Raw genomic sequence first — 16,158 nt, forward strand, 5'->3', positions numbered from 1 at the left:
TCCCTCACCCCACTACTGACAGCCTTCATTAATGCCTCCTTTAGAACAGGCATCATCCCTTCTAGTCTCAAAGAAGCATGGGTACGCCCCCTTCTGAAAAAATCCACTTTAGACCCTGCTCAGCCCAATAACTACCACCCCAAAACCACTGTGCCCTTCCTCCTTAAAATCCAGGACAAAGCTGCCCATAGTCAGATCCAGCACTTCATCGAAACCAACTCCATTCTTGGAAAAAGACAATCTGGCTTCCACAAAGGGCACGGCACCGAAACGGCCCTGGTTGACCTAAAAATCAAATCACACAAATCATGGACAAAGGCAAGCCAGCTCTCCTGCTACTTTTAGACCTCTCTGTGGCCTTCAATCTCGTAGATCACAAGACACTAACCGCCCACCTCACCCACTCAGCCAACTTTTCCAAAGAAGCTGCCTTCTGGATTACTTCTTTCCTGGAAGGCAGGGCAATGAAGGTATTCTCCAGTATAGCTAATGCAGACCCCACCACCATACACTGTGGAGTCCCGCAAGGCTCCTGCACAGCCCCCACACTGTACAATTTGTTAACAAAGCCCCTCTTCAACAAGCTTGACGCACTAGGCATAGCATACAAGAAACTATGCCGACGACACGCAAGTCCTGCTACCTCTCTCCGGTTCCTATAATCAAGACACTAAAGCACTTCATCTAATCTACACCACGATCCAAGCCTGGATGGCGGCCAACGGCCTTTGCCTCAATGGTGTTACGCTCAGCTGGTTTCTGTGGGAGCGTTGGGGCATGTTTGGAGCCCTCCCGCCCTCCCTGGAGTTGGCTCTCCTGGATCAGCCTGTTTACCCTGCTGCTGTAGTGTGGGCTGCTTGAGCTGCTGGTGCTGCCCCTGAGAGAAGACAAGAGGCAGTGAGAATGCTGCGGATGGATGGTGATTCCCCTTGGACCCGTCATTCCAGAATGAGGTGAGCATGCGTTTACCCATAAAGTCTCACCTGTTTTCTTGTGAGGATGACCGCTCCGTCCTGCTTCTCTATAGCAGGGGCGCCACTGATGGAACTTGTTGCTTCACTGGTCCGTGTGCGTGGCGGCCCAGACAGGCTGTGACCGAATCACCTTGAAGGTAGGTGTTCATAACAATGATTATTGTTCGTATCCTATTGCAATGTCCTTGCTCAATGATTATTGTCTGTAACCCTTTTGCAATGTCTTTGTGCAATGATTATTGTCCGTAACCCTTTGTAATGTCTTTTCTCTTCCCAATAGGCGTGAAGATGGCCACGCAGAGTTGCAGTGTAGGAAGCGAGTGAAAATGGTGCCAAAGGGGGTTGCGCAGTCCCCCTTTTACAGTTGGTAAGTAGGTTTCAAGGTTTTTTTTTTTAATTTTTTTTCAAGTTTTTTTATTATTTTAGAAACAAATACACAATACAAACCAAACTAGCAGCATTATTTACGACAAACACATGAACATCAATGAATGCGCACTACTGCTCCCCCAATCCCTCCCCCCTCAAGAGCTTGTTTGCGTTTCTCATTCTGTATCTGCTGCATGCGGCCGGGTATCACTTTCTTCCGAAGCTGCGGAATCCATTACTGTGCCAAACAGTCCTGCTGCTAACACTCTCCATGCCATCAGATTACCCACTTCTTCCTCCCCGCTCTTGCTACATGCCTCCTGCCATACTACCGTTTCAGCCTCCGCCCATTTTTGCAAATCCCGCCACCATAACTCAACCCGTGGCTTGTGGCACTGCTTCCAGCCCATGGCAATCCTTCTTTTTGCAAGCACATATGCCAGGTCCCTCAGTTTCCCAACATGTTTAGTATTCCGTGGTCTGGGAAACACTCCCAACAGGCAGGCCCAGGCCGTATCTATGTTGAGCGTGACCCCTTTATCCGCTAGTTTTTGTGCCACTCCCCCCAAAAACCTTCAATCACTGGGCAGGACCAGAACATATGTGTCATATCAGCATCTTCTTTATCGCATTTTGGGCATGCTTGTCTTCCTGCATTTACAAACTTGGATATTCTCTTCGGGGTCATATAGGCTCTATGCGTTATGTATAACTGTATTTGTTGCAATCTGCCATTTCTGGAGACTTTCTTGTGGTATCCCATAGCACGCTCCCACATCCCATCGGTCATCTGTGCTGCCACCTCCGCTTCCCAGTCCAGCCTCAAATGCGTCAAATCCTTCCCCACCCGGGTCATCACCATCTCATATAATCTAGAGATCTTGTGACCTCCTTCTGATGTGTCATATATTGTCCCCATAATGGCGTCTGGCTCCTGCGCCAGTACAGTCTCTGGCCAGGTTTTACGAATAATCTGGACTAGCCTAAGATACGTGACATATTGGCCTCTGTGCAAACCTGCCTCTTCCCCCAGTTCTTCGAAATTCTTAATGGTCCCCTCTTGCCATGCATCTCCCAATGTGACCAGCCCGACCGATTCCCAATAGGTCCTGATAATCATTCTTAGTTGGTTGTCTTCCCCTGCTAAGGCCACTAGCGGCACTTGTGGGGAACACGGGTACGGGTTCTCCATCAGTCGGCATACTCTACGCCACATCTTCCACCCAAACAACATCATACCCGGGCGTTCTTTCATTTCAGGTCTAGGCAACCAAATAATCTCCTTTAAGTAAAACGGAGTGCAGTCCTGTCCAAACAGCCTAAGTTCAGGAGTTACCTCATCAGAAAGCCATTTGGTTACATATTGCAACTGACCAGCCACATATTAGGCCTCAAAATTTGGCAGCTTAATGCCCCCTCTATCATAGAAGTTCTGCAGCTTCCATAGCGCCACTCTATTTCGAGTGCCATGCCATAGGAAGTCTCTGCACATGCTATTCAGTTTGACAAAAAACTTTTTGGGTATCAAGTACGGTATATTACTGAAGAAATGTAACAGCCTGGGCAGGACCACCATTTTGAACATCGCCCCCCGTCCCATCATCGCCAGCGGCAACTTCTCCCAAAACTTCATACTTGTTCGGACTTTTCCCACAGCCACCTCGGTATTATGCAAGTGTTCCTTCTCTACCGTGTGATACACCGCTATTCCGAGGTAGCAGAAGGAATCAACCGCCCATGGTACAGACAACTTTGGCAACCGCTCCAGAGGGGTTCCTCTGTAGCTTCCCAATGGGAACATGCTCGATTTTTGGGGGTTCACAGCTATGCCGGACAGTTCTGCATACCTTTCCATAACCTCTAGAATATATTGAAGATTTTCTTCCGGATATTTCAGATATAGTAGCAAATCATCAGCATACAAGGATATTAGATGTTTCTCCCCCCCTACCTCAATACCTATCATGTCATATTGTTGTCTGAGGTACACTGCCAGGGGCTCCAGGGCTAGAATGTATAACATCAGGGACCAGGGGCACCCTTGTCTGGTGCCCCTGCTAAGTTGCCATCTCTCAGATATCACCGATCCTGTGCGCACCCTGGCCAGTGGTTCACTATATAGCAATTTTGCCCACCTAACATAGCCTGGCCCCATCCCGTATTCCCTCAGGGCCTCCAACAACCATGGCCACCTCACTGAGTCAAAAGCTTTGACTGCGTCTAGGGACACAACCACCATTTCCCCCTCGCTCCTGTTCCCCTCTTCAATCAGCCGGTGGAGTCGCCTATGGTTGTGGGTTATATTTCTGCTGGGGACATAACCTGTCTGGTCCGGGTGTATCAGTTTGCTAATAACTCTACGCAGCCTATTGGCCAGGACCGCCGTCAATATCTTGCTATCCTGGTTCAACATTGACAAAGGCCTCTAGGAGCCGCAGCTATGCCCTGGCTTGTTGGGCTTAGGAAGCGGCACAATTAACGCTTCTCTAAGCGATTCCGGCAGCCGGCCCATCTCAAAAGACTCATTGAGCATCTCTAGCATAGGGGGGAGCACTTCCTCTCTATATGTTTTATAAAACTCGCTAGGGAATCCGTCCGCGCCCAGGGTCTTACAGGTGGGCAGCTGCTTCACCACCTCATCCAATTCCTCTAAGGTAATCGGTGCGTCCAGCTCCTCCCTTTCTTCTGCACTAATCTTAGGTAATTCCATGTCTTTTAGAGTTTCTCTTATCTCCTCTGTCCTCATATAATGTCCTATAATAGTCTAAGATTGCCTCGTTGACTCCCTCTTGGGTGTCAACTACGTCCCCGTCTTCTCTAGTTATCGTCCTAATCGGGGGGCTGGGGGTTTCGCTCTTATATAACCACGCCAGCAAGCGGCCAGTTTTATCCCCACCTGCATGTTGCCTCTCAACATACTTCTTATAATTAAGGTTGCAGAGCCTTTACCAAAGCTCTGCACACCACTGCTGTAGTTCGAGTACAAGTTCCGCATCCCCTCCTGCCCTGTTGCTTTCCTGTTCCAATTTCACTTCCGCTTTCTCTAATTCCATTAGGACCCCACCCTGTAGGCCTTTTGATTTAGCAATAGCAGCACCCCGCAACACCACCTTAAAGGCTTCCCAGAGCATGCACGCTGAGTCCACACTACCTGGTTTTCCTCAAAGTACTGTGTGATCGCATCCCTGATATCTTCCCTAAAGACCGGGTCCCGGAGTGCCTCTGCCCAGAGGCACCACGTCGGTATCCGCGCCCTGGGGCGGCAGTGCTGCCAGCTCAGAACCAGAGGCAAGTGGTCCGACAGGACCCTCGCTCTGTAGTCTATTTGGGTGGTCTCTATCACCACTTCCGGTGTGGCAAAAAAATAATCAAGTCTCGTATGCAGTTGTTGCGGGGCTGAGTAATGCGAGTACTGTGTTTCATTAGGGTGTTTCAGCCTCCAAACATCTGCCAGCCCGAAGTCGTACAGTAATGTATGCAATACCCTGGCTGCTGGGGTGGGCCTATCAATCTTATCATCGGATCTATCTGCCTTGGGGTTGAGCACGCAGTTGAAATCCCCTCCCCAAATAACCGCTCCTCCCATACACGCGCCCAGATGAGTACACAGGGTTCTAAAATATGCCGCAGTATTTTGGTTGGGGGCATACGTATTTATAATGCACACCTCTCTATTCTCCACCAAAGCCTTTAATATGACCAACCTCCCCTCCGTGTCCAGCACCTCTTGTGTAAGTTGGAGCGGAACGTGCAGTGCTACCCAGAACAGCACTCCCCTAGCGTAGGCAGAATACGGAGAGCCTACTACAGTACCTCTCCACTTCTTCCCCACCAGTTCCAGTTTTTGCCGGGTCAGATGTGTTTCCTGCAACAACGCAATATCAATCTTCTGTCTTTTCAAGTACATCATGACTTTGTTTCTCTTTAAGTAACTCTTGAGTCCCCTGACATTCCATGTTACGATCTTAAGGTCCCCCATAGCTCACGAGTGTCGTCTTCCCTTCTGTGTAGCGAATCCCCTTCGCCCACGTGATACAGATACAGCTCTCCACCTTTACTTGTAGCCTCTTGTACAAGCTCAAACTACCCTTAACTAAGTACACAACAAATTCCCAACTTTCCTCCCCACACTCCCTCCCTCCCTTCCCCCACTCCACACACCCCAACTGTTGCCCAGCTCCGTTCACGGAACTCAGGCACCCCCATATCTAGTCCTGAAAGCACCAAACAATGCCCAGAGCCCAGTAGGGTGAAGTCGCCCTAATGGCCACTTAACTAAGAATACTGTGGGGTAGAGAGATCCGCTCTGCAAGGCTCCTATTAATTCAATAATAATTACAGTGCTCATAACATTTAGTGTAACAGTCTGACCTCCTCTGCTGAAGGTTGCAGAAATGACTATATTCCAGTCCCATGGGTCCGTGCCGCGCCATCTTGTGGCATCCTCCTCGTGCATTACTTATCTCTTCCATGCTCTTTCTCCGTCCAAACTCCAGACTCCTGGGGACATCCCTGCGCATCGAGCCATCCCATAGCATCCTCCGGGGCCTCAAAGAACAAAGTTTTGTGTTTATGTATAACTTTCAATTTTGCCGGATACAGCAGCATGTATTTGTGGCCCGCCTCTCTCAGTCTCCGCTTTACCGTCCCAAAGTTCATGCGGCTACGCTGCACCGACAGGGTAAAGTCCGGGTAAGCCGTGATGTTTGCCGCTCCTCGTATAATCGTTCCTTCCTTGCGGAAGTGTTCCAATATCCTCTCACGGTCCCGGTAATTAAGAATTTTGGCTATTACCGGCCTAGGAGGGTTTCCTGGCGGCGGCCTCCTTGTTAGAGCCCTACGTGCCCGCTCTACCGCAAATCCTTGAGATAGGGCACCTCCGGGTATCTCTTGCAGTAGCATGGACTCAATGAACTCCGTGGGATCGTGGCCCTCCAGTCCATCCGGCAGACCCACGATGCAGATGTTGTTTCGTCGGGCGCGTCCTTCCGCCTCCTCCGCTCTGCTCTCCAAGTTGCCCACTCTCTGTATCAGGGCATGCAATTCGGCCTTATGGGAGGCACAATCCGCGGTATTAGGGCTCACTTCCTTCTCAAGGGTCTCCGTACGCTCCGCCAAGGCCCTGACGTCCTGTCAGAGTAGATTAACTTCCTCCTGTACCTCTCCGACCTTACGGTCCAGTGCTGTTTTCAGCTCAGTGACGGCTAGCTCGAGTTTGGCTTCCCAGGCCGCCTTTAAGTCTGCAATCGCAGCTAGGTCTTCTTGGTTGGTGCCCGTTGCAGTCATGCTGCCTGCAGGCGACTTATCCTTGCTCTTGGTATTTTCTTGACCAGGGGACGACTTAGCGAAGTCGTCCAGGGTGGGCTGCTTCGCCTTCGGCCTCACCGTTCTATTAGACATGACCCAGAGGACCTGTATTCTGCACAAGTGACAAATGCGCACCCAGTACGCCTCTTTCGCTCTATCACCGCTCTATCACCGTGCGGCCTGCTCCTTCCTTTGTTCCGGACATTGGTCAGCCATTTTGTGTCGTCTTTTGTCTCCGGCGCTCCTTGTCTTTTCTGCACAGAACTCTGCCGCCGTTCCTCCTACAATTCCAAAAGTTCACCAAGCATGGTCCACTCATTCACACACCGACATGTATATTTTCAGTAGTCATCGGCCCATCGTTGCGCACTTTTACGCCCGGATCATTTCAGTATCTCGGGAGCTCCTCCAGATCACGTCCTCCTACATGGCCCTCATAGCCACGCCCCAAAAGTAGGTTTCAATGTTGTACGCAAGGTTTATATGTTGCGCGACCAAGTGCTAGGCCCTGAAGACCCTTGCGTATGGAAACAAGGCACAATCACCATACACTAAGTGATATGACAGACACGAGGTTCGATTTCCAAGTACTAAGGTTTATTGCAAAGCAAATATTCTCAGTCGGCCGACTGAGTCTAACGTCTCGCAACGTGTGTCACCCAGACCTCGTGAGATGCAAGAGAGCGAACATTCTATATCAGCATTATATATATAAAAAGACAATCATACAATCTCATTGTGGCACATCAAAACCGCCCATAATGTATCTTCTTGAGCTAGGGTTCAGTGATTGACAATTATGACAAATATGACACATTATGACACGTTTCTTACCCAATCTATAATACTCGTTTTAGCAACAGTTGCAATTTTGCAGTAAGCAGACATAGTTCTTTGTTATGAAGAACACAAGGCCCTTGTTCAGTGAGGATAATGTGTTCGTAGGAGAGACACATTCCGAAGCATGTTATCTACTGGTTTCTATTTGTGAACTAGGGGTCAGCTTGATCTAAGGAGAGCCCCAAAAGTATAATTCATGCCTTAACGGCCTGTTTCTACAGCTTCAGCGAGACCGTCCGGCACCTGGGCCGCTGATTAAATGCTTCACTGCTCGCCTTCAAGGACCTGTGATGGAGAAAAACAATGGGCCTCATTACGAGGTGGGCGGTAAGGGATTACCGGCACTGGTAAGGGCACCGGTGCCGGTAATCCCTTACCGCCCTACTACGAGTTCCCTTTGCGGGTCCTCCCTTAACGCCTGGTTTTACCAGGCTTTAAGGACGGGACCCGCAACGGGACTTAAGAGCTAATAACGGTACCGCAAATTGCGGTACGGTTATTAGCGCCTTCCCCATTCCCATTGAGCCCTATGGGGGCTCAAATGGGAATGGGGAAGGGCCCTGGTGAATGGGGAATTTCCTGCCCCGCCAACCTTGGAATGGGGCGGTAATAGCTCCATTCACCAGGGTGGAGTCGGTAAGGTTTTGGAGGCAGCCATGGTGCTAATAGTACCATGGTTACCTCCAACCTCGTAATGAGGCCCAATGTATCTCTGTACTGTTTGAAGTTTCTGTCTGAGCCGGTCTCTCAACGTGCAAACCGTGGCCTTGCTCTGTGCATGAGCTCATGGAAAAATACATTTTGCAAAGCGTTGAACAGAAAGGAAAAGAAAGCAGATGGCGGATGTTACAGCAAAAAATTTATGCTATTGGCGATGTAGGGCTCATGATGCAATTGGTTTTCGGCCAACATAATATACCTTCTATGCTTTGGTAGGGTAGTTTCTAAACTTACACAAGCGTAAGGTATTTAAACAGTTTCTAACCTTGTGTGCTTCTTTTCTCTTGCAGGGATGGCCTGGCGGCGCCAGATGGAGAGCGACAATCCAAAGACCTACCGGCGATTGCTGGATAGATGGATCCATGAGGATTCTGGACAAGAAGAAGACTCTTGCATAGCTGGACGCTCGGAACTGGTGAGGATGCGCTCCTACTCGGATGACAAGGGAATCAGGTAAGATGCGATGCGCTGCTGGCGATGGTATTGCAGAGACAGGTAAGACGCGCGTCCAGTGATGGAGTTGCTGGAGTCAGGTAAGCTGCGCGTCGAGGGATGGTATTGCTTGAGGCAGGTAAGAGGCTCGATGAAGATGCAGTGTTGGAATCAGGTAAGCTGTGCTTCAAGAGGTGGTGTGGCTGGAGTCAGGTAGGTGCAGGCTGAACAAGAAGTTCAGTAACCTGATGAGTCGTGTGCTGAGATGATGAGCTGGAAACAGGTAAGGGTGCTTCGACGGCAGTGAGCGTTACGCTGCTGGAAGCAGACTAACGTAAAGCGCTTGCATGCGGGTGGGGCTGGCTTAAATAGCCTGGCCCCAACCACTCCCCTTAGCCCTGCCTTGTGGGCCCACCTTGCTCCTCCCACAGACTTCTGCATGTGCCCTCCAATGTCTTTTAATGACCACGCCCAGCCTGGATGCACGTGCCCTAGACACAAATTGTGCAGAGCACACTTTCTTATGAGCCTGGTGCCAAAGGCACCAGGACTGGGTCCATTTGGACCCTTTGGGTGATAAAGGTAGTGGCCCTTGGCTAGTGGCCATGACAAATGGGGACAAGACTGAAATCATTATTCTCGGTCAAAAAGCCACACTAGCCATACTCAACAGCCCCTATTCCAACTTCTCCATTGACAACACCATCATCCCCGTCTCTTCCTCAGTCAAGACCCTTGGGGTGTACATTGATTCTACCCTTTCGATGACAAGGCAGATCAGTGCCATTACCTCAGATTCAGCCCACACCGCTAAACTCATCAGTGTAATTAAACCCTACCAATCCAAGCCCAACTGTCTATCTGAGTCTATCTTTCTCACTGAGAGTGAGGTCCTGTTTCCACCCTCCTGGCCATCTGTTGTTTTCCTGCACATGTGGAGTTTGTGCCTGGCTGCTGACCATTCCATTAGGGAGGTGCACTTTCTGTGCATTACTGCACCTCTAGGGAAATTATTGAACCTGCAAAATCGAAATTGGAAAAAAAGAGAAGAAAAAGATAAAAACGAAATTTGCATAAAATTGTTGGAAAGGACTGTTTTATTTGGCATTTTCATCATGCTGCCATTTTTTTTAGCTTTTTAATACCTGGAGCTGCCTTGCTATTTTGAAAGCACACGTTTTTTCCCACTATTACCTGCTTATTTGACTGTTTTTGGCCCTTCTAAGATGGCTGCTGTGGTTTTCTTTGTTGTGTAGGCAGGCTGTGCTGAACCACCTCTCCCTGTGCTGCACTCCCATTGGTTGCTGAGTGTTTTCTTCCATCCAATCAGGGACTGGCAGGCTTCAGCTGGCCCTCTCAGCAAAGGCCCACTTCTAAGGCCCCTATCTGCTCCCTGTCCGATTCCGGAACGTTAATTGGGGTCCTCCCTGTACCTTAACCACAATGATGCTGCCACCTCACTCCTCTAAGAAATCCGGACTGCCTTAACTTTGCCTCCTCCAGAACTATGGGTTAGTTCCCTCCTTATGGACTCACTCCTACCGCCTTTGACTATCACTGTTCTTTCTGCTTGTTACTCCCATGTTGTCATCCTGATGTGCAGTGCTTCCTAAAACCCTTTGCTAACATCCGATTCCAAGATGGAAAAGTCAAATCTTGCTGTTTTTGCTTTGTGCTAAAAAGTCAAATCTTGCTATTTTTTGCTTTGTGCTAAAAAGTCAAATCTTGCTGCCCATTGTGAAATTCGCTGTGTTTTGCTTGTATACTGTTTCTTCTCTGTAACTTGCCAGCCCAGTGACCTCACCACTCTCTTTTGTCCCACACCTACCTGCCTTAGCCTCCCCAGTATCTCCATCCTCTCCTCACTTCCACCCCAATGGCACTTTCTGTTTCTCCTATCTTTTCCAACTGCTTCACCATTGACTATCCTTCCCTTCTCACTAAGTCTGGTAGGAAGAAGTTCAAAAAGGATATCTTGGCCTCTAACCCTGGTCTTCCTATTGCCGACACCTGCTCCAATGCTTCCGCCAGACAGACATCCTCTTTGTCGTTCCTTCGCCAGATCTATGGACTCCTCATATGCTCTCTGTGCTCTGTCCTATTTCCTCTCTCCCATTAATGGTGGCACTCGCTGGGAAGTTCTCATGGCTTCCTTCAACTCCTCTAAAGTCATCATTAATGTCTACCTAAAAGGCACTGTCATGGTCCAAGGCCCCCAGGCCAATCTCCTCCTCTTTGATAGGCGCTTCCCTCGCCTCATCAATTTCCTCTCATCTCCCGCTGTCCCCTCCTCTCCCCCCTTCGCTACCTTGCCCTCTCTCTCCTCCTCCTCCTATGCCCCTCCTAGGGCTCTTTCTCCTCCGCAGGGCGTACCTCTGATCTGTACCACTCCCCGGAAGGTCTTTACGGCTGGCAACCTTCTTCATATTGCCACTCTCAACTCTCGCTCTGCTGTCAAACACTCCTCTGACATCTGCCACCTCCTTGAAGAACTAGACCTTGATGTCCTTGGTCTTAATGAGACATGGTTCACGGTCGGTTCTGTCACGAGCTTTGAAACTCTCCTCCCTGATAGATACAAGATCCTCTCAGCACCCAGATCCTCCCCATCCGGTGGGGGGGGGGGTAGCCCTGATCTTTCCTGAGTGAATTCCTGCCTCTATCATTCCCACTTAGACCTACTCCTCTTTTGAATGCCATGTCTGTAGGCTTTCTCTCTCGCCTACCCATTCTCTTACTGTGGTTACCATCTACCGGCCTCCTGGTCAAATCACCTAATTTCTCTCTGAGTGGGCAGACCTCTCCTCCTCCCTCCTGGCCTCTACCACTCAACTCCCCCTCCTCGGTGACCTCAATATACATTTAGACTCTCCTTGCTCCTCCTCTGTACTCTTCTGTGACCTATGTGACTCCCTGTCCCTGTCCATCCTCCCCTCTGGCCTGACTCACTCTGCAGGGCACACACTCAATGTCTTGATCTCCTCTGACCTCCCCCTCTCCATCCTTTTGACCACTCCTCTCTCCTGGAGCGATCACTCCCTCCTCTCCTCTCATCTCTCCCTCTCTTCCCCCCAAGCCAAGCCTACCCCAACACTGCCACCTACCTTCTCGGAAATCCGGCCCATAAAGCGTGTGTCAGTTGAGGCTTTTGCTGCCACTTTATCTCCCCCACCCTCCACCGTTGGCTGTCTCACATCCTGACACAGCCCTGTCTCTGCTCTACTCTTCAATTTCTGACATGCTTGATGTTCTTGCCCCTGTCATGAGGATCCATTTGAAGTCCAAAGCCAAGTGCATTCCTGGTATGACTCTGACCTAGCTACACTTAAACGTAAGTGTAGGGCGGCTGAGAGGAAATGGAGGACTTCCTGTTCATCCTCTGACAAACTGGTCTGTCGCCTGCTACAAAGGCAATACCGACTCTCTGTCCTCACCAAGAAGAGAGTCCACATTCAAGCTCGTGTCTCTGCAGCATCTAACAACTCGGCCGAACTCTTTAAAATCTGTAAGGAGCTGGCCAACCCTGCTGCAGTCTCTGCCCCTACTGTTGCCTCCCAGGCTCTTTGCAATGCCCTTGCCTCTCACTTCATTTAAAAAACCAAGGACATCCTGTCCACCGTCTCCACCCACACCCCGTCTCTCCCCTCTCCATCTGTGCTTGCTGCCCCTCCTTTAGCCACCCCCCCACCATCCTTCTCGTCCTTTCCTCTTTTCTCCCCGACAAGGTCGCTAGACAAGCCCGATCTATGAAAGCCTGGTCAAAACAGGTTCATCCCTGTTCCTCTAAAACCATCAAGGACCACATTGACACCCTCACTCTGGCCCTTGATGATTTTTGCAACCACTCCTTTGCCTCGGGATCCTTCCCCTCCCCTCTGAAGCACTCTTTTGTGCATCCTCTTCTAAAGAAACCCACAGCTGATCCTTCTTGTCCAGCTACCTATCGCCAAATTTCCATTACTCCCTTTCTGGGCAAACTCCTGGAAAAGTTGGCCATCTATCAGCTTAACCTTCATTCCAATTCTGTTGGCTGTCTCCATGACCACCAGTCGGGCTTCAGAGCTGTCAGAAGCATGGAAACCGCTCTCCTGAACGTCCGTGAAGATCTGCTCTCCAACCGTGACTTTATCATTCCCTCTGTCCTCATCCTCCTCGATCTCTCTTCTGCCTTCGACACGGTCAACCATACCATCCTGCTCAACCATCTCCGTGAAAACCTGGGAATCACTGATCATGCTCTGGCCTGGCTGACCTCTTTCCTCTCAGACCAACCCTCCCAGATCCAACTTGGGTCCTTCCTTTCAACTATCTTCCTCTCTACCTGTGGTGTGCCCCAAGGGTCTAACCTCTCGCCATGGCTTTTCAACCAATACCTAGCAACTCTCGCCCATGCATTGCCACTTTCTGCTCAAATTTCCAGTGCTATGCTGACGACACTCAACTCATTTTCAGGCTGCCCTCTGCCACCTCCTCTCCTTCTTTCATCTCTGATTGCCTAACTGCCATTCAAGATTGGTGTGCCACCAATGATCGTTGTCTGAATGCCAGCAAGACGGAGATCCTCCTCATCGGCACACCTTCACCATCCTTTCCCCTCACTCTCTGGCCAGCCGCCCTTGGCCCTTCTCCTACCCCCACCTGCGAGGCTAAGAACCTCAGGTCATCTTTGACTCCACCCTTTCCTTCTCCGCTCACATCTCTGAGGTCTCTAAAAAGTCAAAATGTCCTACTGCACCTCCTCAGAGGTACTCTGCCTTTCCTCTCCTGCCGCCAGAAGCTCATGGTATCCCAAGCTCTGGTTCTCTCTTGCTTGGACTGTTGTAACAGCCTCTTTCTAAATATACCTGCCCCTACTCTCCGCCCTCTGCAACTAATCCAGAACAGGACTGCGAGACTTGTCCTTGGCCTCAAACCCTGGGATCGTATCTCTCCAGCTCTGAAATCTCTCCATTGGCTCCCAGTGGATGCAATGATTAAATTCAAAACCCTCTGCATTGTCCACAAGGCTTTCTGGGGCCTGGGTCCAAAATACCTTCAGCTATCCCTCCGCAAATACCTCCTCTCTCAAGCTCTTCGCTCCTCTACCTCCAACTCCCTCAGGGTCAGTCGTTTTTCAAAGAAACAAGCTGGAGGTAGATCTCTGTCTTCGGCTGGGGCCTCCCTCTGGAACAGCCTCCCTTCCACTCTAAAACTTAAGGAGAACCATCTCCGGTTCCTGAAGCACCTCAAGACCTTCCTCTTTTCTTCTGCCTTTGCTCCCCCTCTCCCCTAGTAAGATCGCTGTTTTGTTCTCCCCTGTTCCCCTCCCTTGCCTTGTTGCGCTCTGAAACCCTTGTGTACGAACGCGATAGAAATAAAATATCAATATCAATATCAACATCTATAGCCAGAGCAACTATAGGTGCTAAATTAGATGACTGCAACGCCCTCCTAACAGGAACCTCTACAAAAAATCTAAACAGACTCCAAATCACACAGAACAATGCCTTACGGGCAGCATTAAGTATTCCTAAAAGGGAACACATCTCTCACGCCAGGCAGGCAGCACACTGGCTCCCTGTAAGAGAACACATTACATTCAAAATCCTCACCTTCACGCACAAATGTCTCTCCCTCACAGCTCCGACATACTTATCCGAGACCATCTCTAAAACCTCTTCGACACGCCCCACGAGAACCTGCTACTCAAACTGGTTATTCACCCCCTATATCAATAGATCCAAAGCAGGTGGGATCAGTTTCCCTTACATAGCCACCAAGCTATGGAACTCGCTCCCCACAGCCCTCAGAGCAGAGAACTCTCTCCTTACCTTCCAAAAAAATCTAAAAACGTCTCTCTTTAACTAATCGTTTAATGCAATGTATATATTTCCTGTTGGCACATAAAATCCTTAATGCTCTTTATATATATTTCATGCCTGTAGCAAGTGTGCCCTGTGTACAAAAAATGTATATTTGTATTACCTATGCAACTAAGAACCAGTATGTAACAAGCGCCACAATACCTCCGGGCTGCTGCGCGCTCCACAAATGTGAATAAATAAATAAATAAATAAATAAATAAGAGATAACAACATTAAACACACCAGAGCCAGTGCCATGGTCTCCAGAGATAGGACAAACATTGATCACAGTAAATCACGTGTTTTCCAACGCGCCTGCTTTAGGATTGTCAGATCATAGAAGGAAGTTAATTTTGTATCGTCATGAATGGAATGGGTTTGAACTAGCAATTTTGACAGAGAAACATGGTGAAAAACACTACCCACGTCCACCATCAGCAGCATTAGCAGTACAGCAATATGAATATCTTGTATTGGGTTCTCTGCTTGAGGTTGAAGAACCACTTGCTATAACTACATTATTGCTGAAAACAAAAACAAAACACCTTTCACTTTCTCACCTTTCCAAGTATGAAATGCTGTTGTTAAACTCATCCCGCCTAATTCTGAAACAGTGCCCTGTTTTGAATCCTGCATTTTTGCAATTTAGTCCAGTAGGTTATGAACTGTGCGGCCATTACAGATGAACTTGTACAACTAGAAAGCAACCTCCTTGATGTACCATTACACAATTTTGATTTCATATATTTTATTGATATGGCATGCCTCTGTGACAATGAAGGCACATTAGCTGTTGGTATGCACGCGTAAACGGATGCTGCAGCGACAGGGGCATCATTTTACGAGTATTCGAGTCGGAAGCGGCTGCTGCAGTTTTCACGGGGCTGTGCGGCTTGACACTTTACACGCGCATTGGTGCGTTCCTTCAGTGTCCGGTTGCTGTTGTAACACAGAGACTTGGAGAGATTCTGAGAGTCAGAGAGAGGCACAACACAATGGAAGGGACAAAAGAATCAATCGTGGTGAATTAATTGGCATATTACATAGAATTCCTTTCTCGTGAATGTCGAATTCATCCGACTTTCAGTTTGTGGAACGTTTAATGAGTGTAAGTGGTAATGTAGCTCGTATACATTGTGTGTTGCCTGAAATAGCAGAACTAATCCATTCCCACAAGGCTACATTGTACAGTTTGAGTTGTGTACTTGATAAAGAAATTGACAATGTGTCACCAAATGGTTGCTGTGATAAATACCAGGCACAGATTCTGATTGATAGGCCAGGGAAACAAAAGGGGAAAGATGCCTCGCCATCCATGAACAACAACGTAAAAGTGTGGTCTTGGCTTAAGAGTTTACTACGTACGTATGGTATCAGACTAAGTGAAACACTCAGATTGCATGCTGGAGCACCAGGGGCCACACACGCTTATTTGATCAGTCAGGCTCCTTGGATGTATAATAGGAATATGATATTTTGCATGCTCCAGGGAACCTGGCTGACCTCACAGATGATGGTTGAAGGGTTCCAGGTATATGAAGTCCTAGCAAAGAGGGGCCCCAGGTGAAGACCCATTAGGGGGCTGCTCACCGGGAACAAATATTGTCAGTTAAAAGGGAGAAAAAAAAATATCGAAATTGACTTAGACATTGGAAGGTCTCAATCAGGAACTC

Source organism: Ambystoma mexicanum, chromosome 9 (genome assembly GCF_040938575.1).
Source record: "Ambystoma mexicanum isolate Mex_15411 chromosome 9, UKY_AmexF1_1, whole genome shotgun sequence".
Lineage (NCBI taxonomy): Eukaryota > Metazoa > Chordata > Amphibia > Caudata > Ambystomatidae > Ambystoma > Ambystoma mexicanum.